Source organism: Chamaea fasciata, unplaced genomic scaffold, assembly GCF_029207755.1.
Source record: "Chamaea fasciata isolate MVZ Bird 193981 ecotype frontalis unplaced genomic scaffold, bChaFas1.0.hap1 SCAF_1, whole genome shotgun sequence".
In the NCBI taxonomy this organism is placed as follows: domain Eukaryota; kingdom Metazoa; phylum Chordata; class Aves; order Passeriformes; family Sylviidae; genus Chamaea; species Chamaea fasciata.
In genome coordinates this window covers 10,464,470-10,486,081 of record NW_027094086.1, presented here as the reverse complement: position 1 = coordinate 10,486,081, position 21,612 = coordinate 10,464,470, and the positions used below count along the sequence as shown (strand labels likewise).

General features: G+C 42.0%; 1 long non-coding RNA gene across 1 annotated transcript; it reads right to left on the bottom strand.

Moving 5' to 3' along the window:
- Positions 1 to 273: 273 nt before the first annotated feature.
- Positions 274 to 18,701, bottom strand: LOC136301311 (uncharacterized). Its single transcript, XR_010723840.1, has 3 exons — positions 18,561 to 18,701; positions 18,314 to 18,413; positions 274 to 361 (listed from the first exon to the last, which is right to left on the bottom strand). It is a non-coding gene; the product is annotated as an uncharacterized lncRNA (long non-coding RNA).
- Between the last annotated feature and the right edge of the window lie 2,911 nt (positions 18,702 to 21,612).

Below are 21,612 nucleotides of genomic sequence, written 5' to 3'. Positions count from 1 at the left end.
TATATTTGATTTAACATTATTAATTATTCTGCTTTCCAATGAGTAATCAGCCAAGTGATTGCCTACCCAAACCATAGCAGAACATCCACACGTTGTGTAACCTGCAGCTGTGGTAACCTGAAGGATTCTTCACAGTATAAAGGTCTGGATAGAAAACTAGATGAGCTATGTAGGAATTTCTTCAATAGATACACACATCTGTAGGCCAACATCTGGACACCACATGCTGGTTTAGGATGTACAAGAACCAAAGCAGAAACAAGACTGTATTGTCCTGAGTACACTTTAACTTCAGTAGCCTTCATCTCTTCTGGGCAATAAAATGGTTGAGTTGAAGTTCAGATTGGGGCAGGAGAAGAATCTAAAGGTGAGCACAAAAAGACAGAATCCCTGTTAATACAAAGAGATCCATCAAAACAAAAAGACAAGAAGCTGTGATCAAAGGAACTACAAAACTATGTGCCAACCAAACCTGCAGTGAGGAGAGTCTTACAAGCATGCAAAGACACCAAATACTTCATAAATTTAAAGCTAGACAGGCCCACTAAAAGATTAGGCCTAGCCTCTTGGTTGCCATTAAACCACATACTACACTCTTGGGTTGAGGATTAGAGTTTAGGTTTGACTAAAGCTCATCTTGCAAAAATGCATACAGGCAGGCCTGACTTGAAAATGTCAAGAATGTAAGATCCAGTACTTTCCTTCAGGACTCCACTTGAGACTAAAACAAAATTTTTAAAAAAAAAAAAAATGACAAAACAAAACAAAAAAAAAAGGAGCCCAAATAAAACACAAAATGAAACAAAATAAATAAGCTATTTTAGTGGAAAATTTTTCATTCAGTTTAGAGCCCTTGTTTCTGATTAACTCTTTCTGTGATAGACTGAGCAGAGTTCAACAAATAGCTTTTTCTCTACCGAAAATATTTCTGTTTCACACTGAAGTCATCCCTGTATCTTTCTTGCTATTTAGGCAGATGAGTATCCTTAGGTGTCTCTCTGTTATTTCTGCTTAGAAGAAAGAGTTGCTAACTGGATTGAAACTGCAGCTCATGTTTGCCGCTAAAAGTGAGTAAACTAAGCAAGTTAATCAGTAAAACTGACAATTTTTTTAAAGGTGAAAAGTGGCAAAGAAGAGACAAATTCTGATAAAAACATAAACAAAGATATACAATGGAAAATTTCCTTGTGGTCTGTTACTCAACCATTAGATGTCCCCGTGTGCCACCAGGATAGGACACCGGCTGGGCAAACAAAAGGGACTAAACAGCCGCACAAGCCTCTGGGTTTGTAGCATTCACTCTGTGTGTGTGTGTGTGTGTGTGTGTGTGTGAGTTTCATACACATTTACTGCTTGAAAGCAACAATGATTTTCTCAATGTTGGTAATAACTGAATGGTTCCAGAGGGAAGATTTCAAAGCTGCACTGAGTATGAAAAAAACCCACACGGGAACTTATTCAAACACCCATAGGTTGAACCTCAGTTATTAAAGTCAGTGGTCTCGGTACAAAGAAACAAGGCTGGAGTAGAGAACAGAGGCCAAGCTATTGATGGATATTTATTTACCTACAGATCAGAGCTAATCATTTGGTTCTCCTGCACTAGTGGCCAAATCGCACCTCCCCACCAGAATCACACATGACTTTAGAAAGCAAACAAGGTAAGACCATATCTTCAGCTGCTGCTAATTAAAATTTATGATTAACACCTTCATCTCAAACCCTAGTGAGATGGCTGGAGCAGTTACAGCTCAGAGATTGCCAGCCCTGCCACTGGGGCAGCCGAACAAAATTACCCACAGGCGCTGCAGTCTACAGAAAGGCATGTGAAAGTAAACTTTGGGTTGGGCTTTGAGCTTTGTAGCTCATGATCTGCCTCATTAGCATTTCGGCAAGATGCTGACCACCAGGAGAGAAATGGACAGCTAGATGGAATAACTTCCTCAGTCATCTCAGTTCCATCCACCTGTGCTCATGAGTGACCTCCTCCCTTCAGTGACAAGCACACAAATATCTTCAATGACATTTTTAGTTGAAGAGCAGGCGCTTGAGAACAATTGCTTTACCTTTATTTAGTTATTATTTTAGTTAGCTGAACACTGAACTTGTAAGCCTAGTTCATCTCCTGAACAACCCAACTTGGTGCTTATTTTGAGCAAGGCACCGTACTGTTCTAACCAATATTTATTCTTTTGTTCACAAAATCATTTCATTTACTAAAACAAGAACCAGGACATGGTATCCTTTTTAGCCCTACTATCAACATCTCCTATGCTTCAACAGATAATCACGCACACACACACAAAAAATAAAAACCATTAAGGAATGCACTGATAACCAAAGGATTATTTCTAGATTTACTTAGTCAACACACAGGAGTCAAACTCCTTTTCATTAACTGAGGAACCAGCTTGGAGATGGCACAGGGAGTTTCACAACACTTCCTTTCTGACAGATGAAAGGCTGCAGATTACTTAGTAGTGAAGGTGAGCCAGGGGAAGGAAGACAGGAACATCCAGGATGACAAGGCTGTCCACACCCACTAGCAATTTTTAACCAGAGGACTGAGTTACAAGCAAATATGTGCCAGCTACATCTGTAAAACTATTTCTTTTAGATGTTCAAGGACAAGACTGCAAAGGCTGCGGAGGATAATTTGCTAGGAGCTCATTTGAAAAGCCACCACCAATGGGCTGATATTTCAATAGAGATGTGGAATGGGGCTGGCCCAAGTACTTTCAGCTGGAGTAGAGTCAAGACACTGCACGCTTAAGGAAAAGTTTCTTGAGGTATTTGAGGACATTGAGTTTTTCTGTGTCTCCAGGGCTGTGTGAGACATTAAGCACTATATGCTTTGCTTGGAAAAAAACATTCATTTCATGGCAATAATGAATGTACAGTCAAAAATGCCTTCACTCCACCACACACATTCCTCCCACTCCCTCATGCTAACCAGCAGGACTACAAGCAGGAGCATATGCTCTTCCTCTCTCCCCCATCAGTCTTTCCCTCCTCTGGTGACAGAAGGTACTTACACTGGCAGCTTGGAGCAGTAAGTTTCACAGACACACTTGGCTCATACCACAAGTGGTTAACCAAGACATCAATAAACTACTCAGCAGAGGACTCCAGGTACTTACCTCCTCTGAGCTCTCCTTGCAGCTGGATTCCAGCAATGTGAAGCTGGCTTCTGGCTCCAGGTCCACTAGGAGATGTCTGGAGCCCCTCACCCCATTCCCTGGCTCCTTGCAGGCTGCACGCAGAGGTTTTGGCTCTGGGACACATGTTGCCTCCTCTCGGTTTGCTTTGGCCACTCTCAGGCAGCTGGCCTGAATCTTCCCTTGTCACAGTTGCAATAATGGTTTGAGGAGCGCAGGGTCAAGGCAGGCCGGGAGACCTGGATGGTTCTGACTGGAATAATACGGGATTTGTCCAGCCAAGAACAGGCAGCAGGTTTGACTCTTTTCCCAGGACCAGGGACATAGTAGAAAAGGTCTGAGGTTTTGAATACAGGGCTACAGCAGGGAATTCAAAACCTCTTCCTGTAGATGCCCATTTTATGGGTCAAAACAAGTCCATATAAAAGGAATTTTTGCCAGAAGCATTTCTTCCAGGTCTCCAAGCAGAATAAACAAAGCACTTCTGTGAGGGGATAAGGACAGGCTTGCAACAGATTGGGTCAATTTTGCAGCATTGCCTGAGATCCTGGAGCGCTGCAGGAGTTTGGTACACAGCAAAAGCTGCTTGGGCTAACCTGGCCCCCAGTCAACCCAAAAGGAACAAGGCAGAAGTTGTGCAGCAATGGGGTCAGTGTCACATCATGGAAGCAGGGGAGCCCCAACCCTCTTGGTTGCACTCTGATGTGAATCCAGTCCTTTTGGAGACCTATGAGCAAGGATGACTTACACACCTGAACACAGCACATTGAGCTAACTGGGGAGGTAAATCCTCCTGTCCACAACCCTGTAAGCATAACTACTGACCCCCAGAGACTGAGAAACTCTCTTCTCTCTCTCCTGGCTGGTGTGTCCTCAGCCTCCTCTCAGCTGTCACCCTCCTGCAGTTTGGGTGCACATTAGACAATGCAGAGGTCCCTTCACTGAACTGAAGTCCTGGGCACCTCAGAACAGAGAGCTAACCCAGCTCCCAGGGAAGCCTCCTCCTAGAAAGTCAAGTAAGGTTTCAGTAGCTGGAGTAGAAATGTGATAAACTTGACCTTGAAACAAGATGCCATTTCCTGGGGGTAAGAATGATTAAACACCGGGACAATTTGCCAAGTGAGAGAAGGAATCACTTAGATCATTTAAAACAAGATTAGATCTCTTCATCAAACCTATGACTTAATCCCATTTCTGGGGAGAAGTTCCACAGTCTAAGTGAGCCAGAGGGGAAAGGAGGGTGAAATTTGCTAATCACTGCCTCCTTCTTAACCAGGAGTCCATGTGTCTCTGAACATACCCTAATTAATGACAGTCACGGTGCAAGAAGATCAGAAAGATTTATTCCTTCCTACAGGACACCCGGCCTTAAAAAAAAAAAAAAAAAAAAAAAAAAAAAAAAAAAAAAAAAAAAAAAAGGAGAGAGAGAGAGAGGAAAGAAAACAGGAAAACAGGTGAGGAGAATGTTGGAGGACCTATGGATTTCTGATCTCTCTAATCATACACGTAACATTTCAGAAGTCAGATAATTTGACGAGCAGCATCAGAAGACATTCTTCCATCAAGTCTCCCATGGGTGTGAGGTCACCCTTGAGTGCATGTAATCTGGTTTCCAAGCCCTGCAACTCCTAATCCTGACACAATTGGTATCTTTCCCCAGTAAGCTACACTGACCCTCTAGTCCCACTGCAAGAATGATGACAGGTCACCCTGCTGCCAATGTCTGGGATGAGACATGAGGTGAGCAAGTGAGACACTCTCCCAGATAATTCATGGGACTTGACAAGCCTAAATGTAGCCAAGTAGGTTTTGGACCTTCCAGTGATTGCCTTCCAGCAAGCTGATTTCCATCAGGGGTGACACAGCTAATCTCTTCTCCCCTAAGCCCTTCAGGGAAGAGAAGTAGAAATGGAGCTTGGTCTACAGACTAGTTCACGTCATGGCTAACAGCTCCTACTGCTTTTGGCCTCTCTGTCCCTCCATGGTTCACAGATTTTAAGGTCAGGTGTTTGGGATCATCCTGGCAGTAAAAACTGCTAAATTTCAGCCAGAATTTCACCCACATCAATCCCATACATTCACTTCAGCAGATTGCTTGGGAAGCACCTTCTTTGAGCTCAGTGAGATCTTTGCTTTATATACAGATGACTCCTTTCTATTTCCTTTGAAAACAATGGCTAAGGTTAGAGGAAAACCGGAGATAATTACAACAAAACCATCTCCATCAATACAACTCCCCACCCCAGAAAGTTAGTGAGGAATTCTGAGTAATTTGCATCAGAGACAGCCACATTTTCTGCAAACTGGCATAAAGTGGAAAATACCAGGTGACAGCTCCATACTGGAGATGCTTCAGCATTCAGTGGGCTTATATAAAAAGCCATAATAGATATAAAGATCCAATGTGCCTTCAAAATTACCTCATCTTTTATTTAGAGATTATTTTACCCTTGTATTCCTTTATTGCTCTTTATATGAGTGAAGTGGAGAGGCTAGACAAAATTGAGGCAATTTATGTTACTAAGTGAAACTAGAGTTCATGGTCAAAATTAGGCTCTGGAGAAAGAATTCCAGAGCCAACCCACCTCTGCTTTGCAGCTAGCTCTCTTTAAATGCTTTTTCCTAGCTCCAGCCCCCACCCTCTGCTCGGTGATAAGGCTGTCTAGTAAAAGAGGAAAACACAAACAGAAAGCTATGGAGGGCAGATGGATGAGGGATAAAAATAGTAGCAAGTTTTTTTGTAGTTGTATCCTTTGTACCATTAAAGTGAAAATTCTGGCAGCATTTCTATTCCATGGAATTGGTATCTCCAAGGGGGAAAACACACATATGCCCTTCTCCAAGGAAAAAAAAAAAAAAGGCAATAGCCTGAGTTTTGGCCATGCCAGTGACAGGAGTTAGAAAACATCTAGAACTGCTGAAATACAACACTCAGGAAAACAGTGGAAAACCCTTCCTGGAGCACAGGGTGATGGAGGATGCAGGAGAGAAGTCCCAGCTTTACCCTGCTTGGCAGTCTGAGCTCACACTGTTGTCCCTATCTTTTTGTTGCCCTCCCTACATCCCTTACCTATTTTGAGGCTCTTTGGAGCAGGCTGCCTTTGTGTAGCACCTGGAAGACCAATTATGATCTCTAGGCTCTACCATAATATAAACAGTGAGACTCCAGTTGGTTCCAAGGTCCACATATCTCACCAACTACTAACAAGTTAAAAGTTCTTACTAGGGGGAAAAAAAGAAAAAGGAACTATTAATTTTAAGATTAGTAGCAGTAGCAAATCTGCAGCTTATATTTTCCCATGTAAAATAGTGCTGAAGAGCAAGATGGAGTATTCAAGGAAAGATTTGCCAGTATTAGTTTTTCTTCCTCTCCAGAAAATTCTTGGTATCTCCGCTATCCTTGCTGGTATAAATTATCCCTAAACCTATTTGGATTAAGACAACATTTGCACAGAGATTTATTGTCTCCTAATGGTCTGCTGCAGCCTTCTAGTGAAGTTGCTAACACTGGGTGCCTTCCAAGACCAGATCCCAGAACCTTATCTGCAATTCTCACTCTGCTCCAGCATTTCTATTGTCTTCCTCTGAAGGTCTTTTCCAACAACTGTTATAATATATTCTGCCAGTGATATCATTGATGCTCCCCCTCTCATGTGGCCAGATTTGGAAAACTTTCAGCAAGCTGCTGAGCAAGCAGGCTTTGCTGGCTCCTGTTTCCTAAATCCTAAATTACAAAAAAAACCCCCCAAAAAACAAAATAACGCCCCCCCCCCAAAAAAAAAAAGAAAACAACCCAAAAAAAAAAAAAAAAAACCAAAGACAAAAACCCAAACAAACAAAATCCCCAAAACAAAACAAACAAGCAAAAAACCCAAACAAACAACCCCCCAACCCACAAACAAACAAAAAACCAGCTCTAGATCCAGACACCCTCTAAGCTCTGACTTTCAGGAGAAGTGAATTATGCAGTGAATTCAACCCCCAAAATTTCAATTGAGATGTAATTTAAATGCAAACATTTGGCTTTCAGGCTTATGATACTCCTAAGTGGCACCAAATCAAATGTTTTCTGAAGCTGGCTGAGAATTGAATTGGCCCCTTCAGGTAGATGTTTTTCTGTTTACTTTAGAGAATGACACTGACGTAGCTTTACTCAGTAACTAATCAATAATTTAAATTTGATCCCTAACTAAATGAAGCTCGATAAATATCAGACACTTTTATATTGGGTTTAATTAGTGTTTATGCATATATTCCAGGGCTCTGATTCACAAAATGTGGCAACTCCACCATGAATCTTGTCTTTCTGCTAGAAGACACTCACCCATGCCCATGTCAGAAGCAGCAGATGGTCCTGAGACATGCAGAGTTTGGGTGCCCTCATCATAACGGGAAGTAATTTCATAAACCTTATCACGATGTCGGTGTTCAAAGGGAGCGATGTAGGTGATGTGGAGGGGGAGAAAGGGACATCAAAGCGGCAGCTGGGGAGGGGCCCAGCTTTGAATTTCCAGCTGTGGGTTAGATGCAGCTCAGGAACAGCTGATGAGAGTGATGAGCAGCACAGAAAGACGTCAGCACGGGGAGAGATGGAAGAGATTGCATCTGTTTCCTTCACAGACTATGCAAACAGGGAATGACATAGTGCCAGTATGTAAAAAAAACAATGGTCTTGAGAAGTTATGTCTGCCAACACATAAGGGCTCCTAGCACACCAGAGGTAATTGCAGTTCAGCACACACGGATATTTTAAGAGTAAAACCACCTACAGATCTCATTCTTACCATCGGTCAACACTAGAACAGCAGAAAAGCAGAGCCATGAAGGCAGCTTCCAGCTGGTCTTGTAGAGAAGCATGCCCTGCTCTGTGAAGACGGAAGGCTTAATTCCCTAAGTACAAGCCATGCCATGCCTCTCACCCTCTGGGCTGGAGCAGGTCCTGGCCTGCTTTGTGTGCCAGCACAGGCACGGCCAGTCAGGTGAAGAAATTAGCTGGAATCCAAAAGGTGCAAGATCCTTATCAGAACCCAGCATTGCACTCAATGGGAAAGGAAAATACATAAGCAGAAGCCAACCACGTGTTGGTAGAGATTACACAGAAATACACTCTAAGGTACATGCTATTCCTGACCTTTCCCCACTCTTCTTCCAAAGCCACTGATACCAAGGTTTGTCAAATCATTGGGCTGTCACTGTGGTTCTCAGGCTTTGGTACCCCAAAACTGATATTAACAACAACCACCACCTCTCAATGGAAATGATCACAACTCCACCATCTGAAGAGCTCCATCACCTTACAGCTTTCCTAGATGTAAACACACATATATAGTGCACCCTGGACTGGTCTGAGAAAACCACATCCCATGGGCAAAGGAAAATGCACTCTTTAACATGCAGCTTTGCCAGCATAACCACATTGGCCCTTAGGATGTCTGCCTGGAAAACTGTGGTGCTGTAAGTCCACGCTTCCTCTTGCCCTGACATAATGAGGGTGTGCATTTATCTATCACACTTCATTTTAAATAAATATCAATATTTTTCCCCTGGGCTCTCCTTTCTTCTTTTGTCAAGAGCAATGATTGTATCATAGTCAACATTATGATGCAAAATTAGAGGGAAGAAAATGCCTTAGAAAGGTGACATCATCTGAATAGATGTGATGGCTACTTGCATTAGCTCAAATATCTTTCTCCCTGAAGTCTGACCCTAGGTGTAAATCAGAGAGGCCTGACAGAACATAAAAAGAAGTGCTATCCTGTTGACCCAGTTTTCATAGAGAGCAGTGTGTATAATTATTCTGACCACCTGCAGCTGATAAACCAATCCCATGTGAGGTTAAAAATTATCCAGGCATTTACTGGTGACACAGCAGTATGCTAGAAACCTGCACAGCAAACCTGCTCAGCCACACTCTGCTGCAGGGAGGTGTGGTGAGGCATGAGCCACGGCTGAGATAGATCTGCTGGCAGATGTCCTCAGAACAGAGAAAGCTCTACAGAGTTCTGCTTAGGTGGTTTATGTCATTCAGGAATGGTAAAAGTAAGTGATATCACAAATATCTTATTTTGTGAGAGGATAGGGCTGTCTGTATGGTGCTCCAGCCTGCCGGAATATCAGTAGTTTTCAGCAGTAAATAAAGCACCTTAGGAAGTACTGCATTGCTGCAGGAAAACCACTCCCTGTGGGAAAAGTTATGCTACTAAAAGTGCAATCCTTTTTTTCTTTAAATAGCATCAGTGCAAATATTTTCTGCCAGAAAAGCTGTGACAGTGGGAGTGCCCCTTCCACAGGCCCCAGCAGATGTCGGTGTGCTGGCAGAAGTCCTCCGCAGGGACTGGGAGGAATTTGCTGAGAGAGCATCCTCCGTGTCTGTGTTGATGACACTCCTGGGCATTACTAGGCTACAATCAGGGATTGCTGTGATGAGCTCCAGCAGTTTAGGTTCACACAGCGTGCTTTCCCCAGAGACAGGCTGGTGCTCCAGGCAGCAGAGCAGCACAGCTTAAGCACTCAGGTGTGAACATGACCTCCAGATGTTCAGTGGGTCCTGCAGCCCTGGGAAAAAGGTTCTTGAAAAATCCAGCATGGTACAAATCTAGCAAAACACCTTCTGCGTAGAACTAGAAGGATTATTTATAAATAAAACCCCATAATTTTGGGCAAAGTGCATAACCTTCTTAGACCACCCAGCTGTGGTGTGAGAGACAAGGGTTTATATGCTTTAATTTTTCACAACTACTAAAACATGTTTCTCTCTTTTTTTTTTTTTTTTTTTTTTTTTTTTTTTTTTTTTTTTTTTTTTGGCACTTGATGTGTTACAGAGCCTCAGTGAATACCCAGAAAAAATAGTGATATAGCTGTTACTAATTGTTCTAAAATTAAGTGACCTACTTGGGAAAGCATTTTCCCTGTAACTTAATGCAGAAGTGCAAATGGATATAATTATGTAGGCATAACTTCCTATTCTGTCTTGGTTTTGTTTATGTCATTTGAGAAGGGACCTAAATTCTGCCCAAACATCCCCATTTCTATGGAAAAAGAAAAAGGTGAGATTCTTAAGATAAATTATAGTTATATTACACAGTCTAAAGCATTGGTAGTAATGGTAATTGTATAATGTACCATATAAAAAAATCTAATTCCCATATCTTACATTAGAATTTATATCCTGATTTCATGCAAAATTAGAGTAAGCTATTAATAGCAGTGAACTTCGTAAAGATTTACTCTAGATTAGAAGATTCTCATCTGCTCTTAGCATGGAAACTGTAAATATTACTTGAATACAAACACAACTGAACTGTAAACCATCTCATTATATCTCAGGTCTTTACTAAGTAATGAGTTTTCTCTGTTAAAAACATCAGTACAGGCAAGTTTTTCCTTTAACAATATCCCCTCCAGACTGGTCAGCTAATGAACAGGGTTTAATGATTATACTGAGCCATTTTTGAGAAATTATTGAGATTTGCACTCAAATACAGAAAATGTACATCAGGCAAAAGTCCTGTGTGTCCCACAGTTCACCAGGTCCATATGATCCATATCCCCATGATTTATCTCATTTATAACACATCTGTTATAGTCACATCCGCTGGGGAAACCTAAACAGGGCTCCCTTTGACACAGATGAGTGTCATATGTCATCATAAGGACATTTCTGCTTAGAAAGCCAAGCACAGCACAGGTTCTCTGATGAGAAGATGCACTTTCCCTACCTCCAAAGCTAACCAGAAATGGTGCTGTGGCCCCTGTATGCTCAGTGCCTGTTTGCTGCGGGGACCAGGCCAAATACAACCCAAATCAAATCATCTGTGATGGCTGAAGCAGTGCCACGAGGTCTGATAGCTGCACTGCTGGGGTGGCTCTGCTCTGGTGGCACTCAGATGGCAGCCATGGCCAGCTCTGCTGACAGCCATCCTGTACAGAGTGCTGTGGGTGTGAGAGGGAGGTCCAGCTCCTCCTTGGCTTCTGCTTCCATCCTTCACATTGTGCTTTTCACAGCTCGGCTATCAAGGCAGATGGCTGCCTGCAGAGCCCCAGGCAAATGGACAGATGGGCTCTCCTCAGCTCAGAACTAAGAGCAAGACTTTGCTGACCTTGCCTGTTTTCTTGGCTGGAACCAGTCAAAAAAACTTTTCTGTAGCTTCAATTTCTGCTTCCACTTGAAGCAAATTGGAACCAATGCAAATCTTAAATTTCCTCATCTGCCTGCAGATGCAACACCGGGTTGGGTCTTTGCACTCCAAGATGAGCCTGAGCTATTCCTAAATTCAATGGTGCTTCATCTCCTCCTGAACTCAGATTGCTCCCCTGCTGCCTTTGCTCTAGATCTGATCAAGTGAGGAAACATTCAGCACATCATCTCTACATACTCCAAGCAGCACATTGCCTTTGTTCATATTCATGACTACATGCATTTATGATACCATAAATGCTTAGAAGAGCCTTCAGCATCCATGTTGCTTGGGAGGAGGGAATAAGAGATAATAGGGAATATTAAATATATATATATATATATATATATGGGAACATGCTGACCTGAGACCTAATTTAGAGTAATGTTGGTACAAACAATTACATTACCAGGTAACTAGCTTCATTTGACATCGTTACCCTCGAGGGAGAGGTGAGGGTGGTGAGGCACTGGAACAAGTTGACCAAAGAAGTTGTGGATGCCCCACTGGGCCCTGAGCAACTGATCTAATAGGTGGCATCCCTGCCCATGGCAGGGGGATTGGAACTACATTTTAGACTTTAAGATTCCTTCCAACTCAAACCATTCTATAATTCTATGAGAAACCATAAAGGGAGAGAAAAAATGGAAGTAACTGAGCACTGAGACATTTCAACCTTCATCCTCCAATGCCATGATGGGAGTACCTGTGTGGAAAAACAATAGCAAGGTTTGGGGATTACTAGATTAATTCAGGCAGTCCTTTCTGATGGAAACTTTCCTATAATTCAACAAGAGAAGTAGGATAGGAGGAAAAAATACCCAAATGCACCTCTTGGTAAGAGATAAAAAAATCCATTTGGACCATTTGCAACCTATACAATCCCTTCTCCAACCTCTGCAACACAATTTCAGATATCAATGTTGTGGGAGCATAGATAGCAAGAAGACAAGCAGGTGGTACATTGAGGCCTTTGCATTTGGTCCAGGAAGTGTTGCAACAATTTGAAAATTGCACCAGAGTTGCTGAAAATGAGCCTGTAGAAACTGAACATGACAGATCTGCCCCTAAGGCTTATGAGTTTTAGCAAACCTTTCAAAAGCCTGGTTTGAGGGAGGAATTTGAGAGAAAATTCCAAGTCAACAGCTTTACTGTAAATATTTTGCACTGAAGTTGATCTTCTTTCCTTCCCACTTTTATACTAAAGTTCCCTCATGTTCTCTCCTTCTCGCAAATGTCTGTTCTTTGCACTGCTTTGCTGTCCTTCAACCTTCCATTCAATTCACCTAAAAACCAAGGAGTATTGCATCCAGTAGAAAAAGGAATGGAGGAGAGAGGAGATCTCATGGAGAGTAATTGCCCAGCAGTACATTTTGATGCCGCAAAGCTGGTTATGATTTCTCACTATCAACAGCACAGACCTGATTAACTGAAGAGGAAAACTGTTGGCTTTTAGGTCAGTGAGTTCTTGACTCACTGCTCAGCAAAAATCCCTCACCTACTTGCCAAGGTCAATACTGCATCACCCCACCTGCAGGAATCACACAGTGGCTCATTACTGGGTGAAAGCTCTTCTCCCACCACATATTTGGCCCCTTTATCAGGAGCTCATAGTTGAAAATGGAATGCAGCCTTGTCTACAGGCCTTGCTCAGGGAGAGAAAATCCAGTACAGAGACTGGGAATTTAGGAGCCCCTCTAACTCCCCACCAAAAGTGGGACCCGCAATGACATCACTGTTCTTGCAGAGCCTGCAAGCACCTCCAGGCATGTCTCTGAGTCTCCAGCTACCTGCAGTAACATCTTATTTCCAGTAGACTCTGCCTAAGGCAAAGAGGGTCTCCAACATTTGTCCTCAGGAAGACTATCTATTCCCATGTCCCAGATTTTTCCCTCCCCACTCTCCTTTTGGATACTGGCACTCTACAACCTCTTTTCATCTTACTTCCAGAGGAAGCAACATTTATACTGGCCCAAACCCTCCAGCTCACTCATGTGCAAGCTGCTGGCCTTTGCTTATGCATCACCTCTAAAGATTTCGTTTGGCAGGCAGTCTCAAAACTGCTGCTACATTAACCTGCATTTCTCTCTTCATTCACCACTCTTAATTAGTGTTTGGGAATGTATTAACATGGGGCTAAGCCACAAAGTTTGCATCTGGGCTTGCCTCTTGTTTGGAGCAGCTGAGCTAGCACCGGAGCCTGGTGAAGAGTCACTCCTTCCTCACGTAGAAGCTGAAAGCAAGAGCATAGAAGTGACTCCTCATCACAGAATTCCCTCTTCTGAATGAATATACAGTCACTATGATTTTTTTCCCTACTTTCACAACTCTTAAGTCACTGAACAGTCATTTGGTCCAGTAACAGAAGCTGTTCAGAAACTACCAGCATTTCTAGCTTGACCAAAGTCATTGCCTTCAGGCAAGGATGTAACAAAAAGTGATCAGTGATAGTGGATGAGTTAAGCAACATCAAATATCTCTGTAGCCACTTTAGGAATGAATACATGAGCTAGTTATTACTGAGTTTCATGTATATGTGAGATAGATAAGCATACATTTGCAGCAAGATAGTTTCTCTGATATCACGGGCTCTGAAATAGCTGCAAGGTCAAAGAGATGTGGCAGAGGAGACAAGAGGGTCTCTTCAGCTCCTCCTCAAGGGGATCACCTCACCATCAAGGTGCTAGGAGGCAAGTTGAGGTCAGAACTTCCTCTGCACATGCTTCCATGGTGCAGCCTCTCCTAAATGCTGCTTTGCTTGGGACACAGGTGTGTCCACTATTGTCTGTGGAAGGGGTCCTGAGTTTCCCAAAGCAGTTGGAAGAGACACTGAGAAATCTGCCCTCATCACTGCCCTCTCCCAGAATCTTTGTGTAGCCACCAAAATCATAATCATAATATTGCAGACATGTAACACACCCGCACTCCATATCCTGTATCATTTTAACTAAGTGACCTACAAATGGGTTCTTCCATTTTCCATGTACAGAAAAGCTAAGGGTAGTGGGAATCTTCATCAGACAAAATAATCCATGACATTTCCTATTTTGGGACTTGAGAATTCCATCTACTCAGTGTTTAGCAGACAGCAGCTTCTGAAACTCTGAGAAAGGGAGTATAACAACTCTCACATTAACTGCAGTTAATGCAGGAGAAAATGACCAAGCATGTAAATGTAGGGAGGTAAGGATGTAAGAATGTAAGAATGACCTTGAACATTCCAATTAACAATATCATGACTAAATTCCACAGCACGCACACACACTCCCTTTGGCTTCATAGACATAATATCATTTTCTGTCTGTTTAGCAGAGAGAATAGCAAGGGAAGCTGAGAAGAACATGAGCTGAAGGCAGAGATACCCTCTGGTTAAATATCAGAGCACTGATGATTTCATAGCTGTATATATTAGCACATTGTTTGTGGGGGCTGGCATATGTACCTATCCAGCCTTCTCACCACATGTATAGACAAAATTTGGTGTTCTGAAGCACATAGAAGTCTCAATTCTAATTCATATAATTTTAATCATCTAAAAAAATAAGGAAAACAAGGAGGGAAAGAAAAAAAAAAGAAAAAAAAAAAAAAAAAAAACTTAGTCCTTAATAAGGAGCAGCACTAGATGGTCCTAAAGTACATATTCTAATTTTTTTACCTCTCTTCTCACCAAAACTGAGAGGCATCTCTCAGTGTTCTTCCCCATGACACTAGCAGGATGGTACATCTACTCTAGAACTGAACTGGAACTATATTGGTACAGGAGGGTTACTGTCGCCCCAACTTTGCTTGCTTTTTAAAGTTTACATTTTGTTCTCACGCAGCTTTAAGAAAACAATGTATGTTTTCAAAATGTATCTTTTTGTTTACATATTTCTCCTCTGGGAGGAGAAAGGTGATTGATGGTGGTCTTCACCAAAGAGGTCAAAGAGGTGGCAACCTATGTAGCCAATCCTGCGCCTTCTGAAAGAATTGTATATAAGGTTGAGTCAGAAAATTAAATATAGAACTTTCCTGCTGACCTTCTTGCTGCCTGCCTCATTCTTTCGTGTCTCGAAGTGTGACAGGTTACCCTACATCCACTGGATAACATGGTTTGGATCTGCAGATAATTTCTGATGGAAGGGAACAGGGAGGTGTTCACTGCTCCCCAAGCACACAGGCCACGATAGGTGAGAGAAAATCTGGGGCTCCCCAGATTCCTTTGCTCCATACCTGTACTTCGGCCTTCTGGCCCTCCCTCCCCCACCACTGCTACACATCTCTTCCAGCCCTTTCAGAGCTCAGGCAGGCACTACAGACTCTACAACACACTTGGCCCTTCAGGATGGGGTCTGAGCTTGGTGAAGTGCCTTTGCGATGCAAAACGATAACAGGAACAATAATGGTTGCAGCTCACTGACAACCTCTTCTTTCCTTTCTAAGACTGGGTGTAAATAATGTTCTTATCTTCTAAGAAATACCTCCTGCATCCCTGACTAAGTGATAAGTAGAAAGAAGAGAGACACTCTTAACTGCTGATCAAGAGGGAGGAGAGTGATTAGCATCCTCTGGGGAACACCTTGTTGATGATGGCTGCTTTGCATTGTTGAGGCTGTAAGGAGCACCTAAATTCCTCCTCCACAGAACTCTCAGCTGCTGATGAAGTCAGTTCTACATTAATCCCTCAGCACACTCCTCCTCAGGCCTATTTCTGATCAAAGCTTTTCTTGCCACTGCAGTCCTAATTGCAACCCTCTGCTCACATTTGAGAAAGGAGCAGAGTCTGAATGTCGGTAGGACATTCTGACTCTGTCAGGAAGGACTGGACTTAGGCAACACTGGGAATCTACGAAGTAAGGAAATAAAAACAACCTGCAGAGGAAACAATTAGGAGCAAGGCTGAATCAATTTTTGGGATTTTCATGCTAGGAGTTGTGGCTCTAACTCCCTGGTAGCTGGGTTTGATATGCTTGGGTCTCAGCAGTCCCCTGGAACTGCCCATCAAGGCATGGCACACAGCAGTTTTTGGAGATTTAGCCCACTTTCTGCCATGCACAAACTAAACCAAAGCTAGCAGAAACAAGCCCAGTGAAACAGCATTCCTCATACAAGGTCAAAGCTTTGACTAGCACAAAAGTGTCCTGAAGCTTAAACTTAATCTTGAGAAGTGGATCAATGCAGATGTGTGGGCACAACCCACTGCATAGATTTGCATTGCTGAGTACCAACAGACAGAGGCTTTCTTTGGCCTCACCTCCCTCACCAGTGGAAATCAAGGCATTTGTGGCTCTGCACCCACACTGGATCCTGTAGGACAGCCTGGCTCTGCAGTCAGACACATTGTGATGGAATGCATCCTGACATTTTCTTGCTGAGGCCTCCCCAGCCTGGGCAACCAAACACAGATAAAAGCAGATGTCCATTTGGGCTCCATCTGTGCTTTAAAGACCTCAGAAAACAGCTGTAACAGGAGATCCCTCCATCCCAGACATGCCTGCTCTCATGGCTAAGGTGTGCCCCAATGCTGTATTTGGTCCATGTGTACAATATGAAAATGCCAACCAGATCAGAAATACACCTATACCTAACAACAACTTATACTTTGACAGCGTAGGAAGAAAATAGAGCCTCACTTTCAATTACAGATCACCTCTTAAACTGGGCAATCCTAGCCCAGAGCAGTGATGTTCTTTCTCCCTTCTTCTTACACTTTTTATCTCCCCATATTATTGCTTACATGAAACATCCATTTTCATGCATGATATTTCCTTTTCTAACAAAATGCAGCAGGAGGTTCCACAGGTTAATTATAAATTGATTTTAAAAGCATTTACCAAGAAGTTATTTAAATCTATTTCCCTTAATTTCATTTGATGCAGCATATGTCTTGCGGTGCAAAGGGGAGATGCAGCTTTATTGCCACTATCTGCCAGATGAACATGTTCATCATCAACAGTGCAGGGAGTGATAAGTCACTTATCTGATAGAGAGAGGACAAAACACTCCCTCTTTCTTATCAACAAATTGAGTTATCAGCCAAGTGAAGTAGTTTTTCGGTAGCCTTTCTGACTGTTTTGCTTTTAAATCCATACTGGCAGCAAATGTTCATGGATATATTTGCCTCTCTTACACTCATTTCAAAATGCAGCAGCAGCCACCAGAGATAAGAAAGCTTCATCTCCCAAAGATGTCTAGCCTGAGCACAATTAAGCAGTTCTGAATTTACTCTGATTGCTGGAAAGCTGAACTTAACTACACCAAAAGTAACAAAAGTGATGCTTAAACAGTCATACAAAGAGCTTAGAGGAACACACAGCTGTAACATTGCACATCCAAGCCTGCTGACAAGACCATTACTGATAGCTTAACCCGCATTTCTCAATGCTGCCCCTCATATATGGGTGCCTGACCAGAGACAATTAGGACCCAGAAACCTGGGAAGTGTAAACCCTGATGCAGCCAAAGTAACATTTTTGCTACATATGCCCAAATGAATTCAGAATTAACTGCACTGCATAACAAAGCTGGAGAGAAGCTAGGGTTATCAGCCAGGTAACATTATTAAAAGACTGTAACTGAATGCATGGAAAGGTTTTTAGGTTTCAGAAACTGTCTGATGCTTTTTAAGGACGTGGTCTGGTGACGAGCAGCTACTCTGAAAGGCTCTGTGCAGAGTGCTACTCATGAGAAGGGTGTCAGCATCACACTGACTTGAGCAACAGGTGAATGCACTGAGTTGTTCTCAGAAAGTGTTCAATGCTGGAATCAGCATCATTTTGGCTAAGTGTGACTGGAAAGTAAACTTCATTGGGATAGTACTGAAGAGGAATTGCCCTTGACTGCAGAGGCCAAACGTGATCATTCACCAGTATCATTTTTAAATGTGACTGTTCTCTTCAATAAACCGATCCAAAGAAAACATGACTTGAGAAACAGAAACCCATAGAGGACAGACATGTTAAATCAGGAATGTTTCTTGTAAATACTTAACAAACTCACTGCTACAATCTCATCTTCCTCCTTCCCATAAAGACGTAATCAAACAGGACCTCCAAGATTAATACAAGGGTTGCTGATGAGAAAATCATCATTTCACCTGCTGAACAAGACAAACAAAACCTGTGATCATTTCTGAGCTTGCTCAACATGGAGCCAGAAAAGGGAGCTCTGATGATCTTCACCAGAAGCTTGAACTTTGAAGAAAGCATGGAGTTTGCATTGGCTCAGATAAGTAGATTGCACATACCTTTCCACCTACCCAGATCCAACCACCTATGAGCTGTAACAAGACCAGTAACACCTCCAATCTCCAGTGTTTTCTAAAGGCCACACAATCCCTACTTTTCCAGACATTCTCCTTCAACAGGGCCACTTTCTTTCTCGGAATGTGTTCCTGTGGCTGAACCTGTTAATTTGATAGAAATCTGATACCTCATCTCTAAAGAAACCAGCTGCATAATTCCTGGAAGGGTCCTTTGCTCTCACCTGTTTGTAGATGGGACAGGATTGTTGGATATTATTTCTCAAAGAGACAAGAGATAGCTAGAGATAGCTATAAGGATGGCCCAGCTGACAATTGTTTCAATAGTTTCCAGCCTTGTTGTCAGCTGACACATTCCTTTCTCCAGATAATATCTGACGCACTCAGATGTTTCTGGAGCTGTGCCCCCACAGGATGTGTGGCAAGAATGACAGCAAGCTCTTTGCTCCTCTGCTTTCATACCAAACCTGCAAGGAAGTTGCTATTGGAGGGTTTGTTTAGTTTTTTTGAGCTTTAATAAGAAACCTGCACGATAACGTTCAGTCCTTCTCTCCTTTCCAGCTGCAATGTTGCAAATCTCCTCGGTGTCGGGACAAGACGAGGGGGACACTCTGCACTTGCACGTGAGATATGGAGGTGTCTTCACATGCGTGTGAAGGCAGAAGAACTCATTCCTGGTCCCTCACAGCTGATAGTCCTGTACAGGGGAGCACCAATATTGACGGGCTGGAGCAATGGAAGAGGCTCTGATCCCATTACAGCTTTAAAGATCAGGGTTTGACAGCGGTGGTACCTAAAAGGATCATTAAGTAGTTGCAAATGACCTTAATACTTTAAAGAGGACTTAATCAAGCAGAGCTGGGATGTCTTGACAATCTGATAACTGCAGCATACAATTTAGACAATGCAGAGGCTAGGGATCGGTGACTGGCCTTTGGGACTGATTGTTCTGAAACAGCTCTGCTTTTTCTTTTTGAAGAGAAATTTAAATTACCCAGCCTTTCAAAAATAACTGTTTATCTTTCACAGGGACCTTGGAAATCATCTCATCTATCACACACTTAAGTCAACGCAGATTTCCTGTAATTCACCCTTAATCCACAGCTGAACAAAACTCTTTTCTATCAAGGAATGCCAAAACTACTGGTGTTAGATAGGTGCCTTCCAGTTATCCATGTCAAAAGGTGTTAATTCGCGTAGGAAGGTTAATTCAAACTGCTTGTAGTTTTGGCGTTGTTTCCATGGGGCTTAGATCAGTTTACAGGTAGTATATTTAAGCAACAAAAATAGCTAGCAAAAAAAAAAGTTTATTTGTGATTTTAAGTTTGTTGTATACACCGATAAATAGTTTCATTTTACAAAATGAAGAATAAACTCATCAAGGGCTGCCCTGTTTGAAAACAAACTAAAATACCAAAGGTACTGTGATGGCTTGAAAGAACTGCAAAGTCAAATTGTCGGTAAACAAAGTTAAATTAACAGCGGTGGTAATTTTACCCCAAAGCAAAAAAGGTAAAGGCTGCACACTACGGAAAGACCAAAGCTGATGTAAAGGATTTTATTGTCTGTATTCAAAAATATTAATTACATTACTGTCTTCCAGTCTGATGTCTTCTTCAATTTCATGATCCCAGACAGTAGGATAAACAAGACAAATATATACCAATACATATGTGCCTAATGACAGACCACCTTTAAAATCTGCTAATGGTTTTGTTTCACTGGAGACTTGCTTTCATATGCAGTCAGTTTAAAAATCAACATCTGAAATATTTGGTTTTAAGAACTACAAATAATAAAAAGTCTTATATCATATGCACTGCCAGATCGAAAAATTAAATCCAAAATGTTTGGCTTTAACAATGAAAAAGAAGAGAAAAGAAAAAGAAAAAGAAAAAGAAAAAGAAAAGAAAAGAAAAGAAAAGAAAAGAAAAGAAAAGAAAAGAAAAGAAAAGAAAAGAAAAGAAAAGAAAAGAAAAGAAAAGAAAAGAAAAGAAAAGAAAAGAAAAGAAAAGAAAAGAAAAGAAAAGAAAAGAAAAGAAAAGAAAAGAAAAGAAAAGAGTCTTAACTCTGGATCACGGGAAGTATCATTTTGTATCTGCTTTGGTTCGCCAAAGTCAGAGGAGCAATTTAAGTTCTTCCTGTTTCTCTTGATGACAAAACTTACTTTTCCCTAACTTCCATGGATTTCCATGAGGGAGGTGTAGTTCTGGGGAGAGTAATTTAATATCAGTGCAACAGTTTCTTTACTCAGCACTCTCCCCATTCAGTTTTCATCAGTTTCCTTCTCTACATTTCCCTTTTCCTGTTGGTAATAAAAAGCTTGAGTTTTTCCATAGTGAGGATCACAGACTGGAAGGATGCTGACGAAGAAGCTGCCATGTTTGCTGCAAACACTCTAGGGCACATTGCTGAGAGGATGAGGGAGAATCAAATAAATAAACTACACTAGATACCACTTTCAATGACCCCATGACATCTCCATCTGAAGACGGACATCCACAGGGTGAGGGTAAAAACAGTTTTGGCTTCCAACAGCAGACAAGACTTAAATTTGTGATATGTGGGATATGTGCTACCTCTGGTTTAAAACTAGCATATTATATTACATTGTATTACATTACATTACATTATATTATATTATATTATATTATATTATATTATATTAATTATATTATATTAATTATATTTATTTTATTTATTATATGATACTGCTGTGATTCTCTTATTCATATTTACTGATAATATATCAGCCATAAAACCCACTGATTTCTTCTGCACAGTTTACGATTATTCTGAAGACTCATGGACTGTGGCTGCTATACTGAGCTACCGGATGGAAACTGCAGTGGTGGGTCCTGTCTGTCCTCGACAGGAGGTGTATTTCAGTCTCTGTTTTTCACCACAGTAAACAGACAAGGACAGTGCCCCTCCCAGATGTCTGCATTTCTCCCCTGTGCTGAGGAAGTCCACTGAGAAAGTACTCATTAGCACAGCATATGAGTCTCTCTGAGCCAGGAGGAGTGGGGTAGGAAGA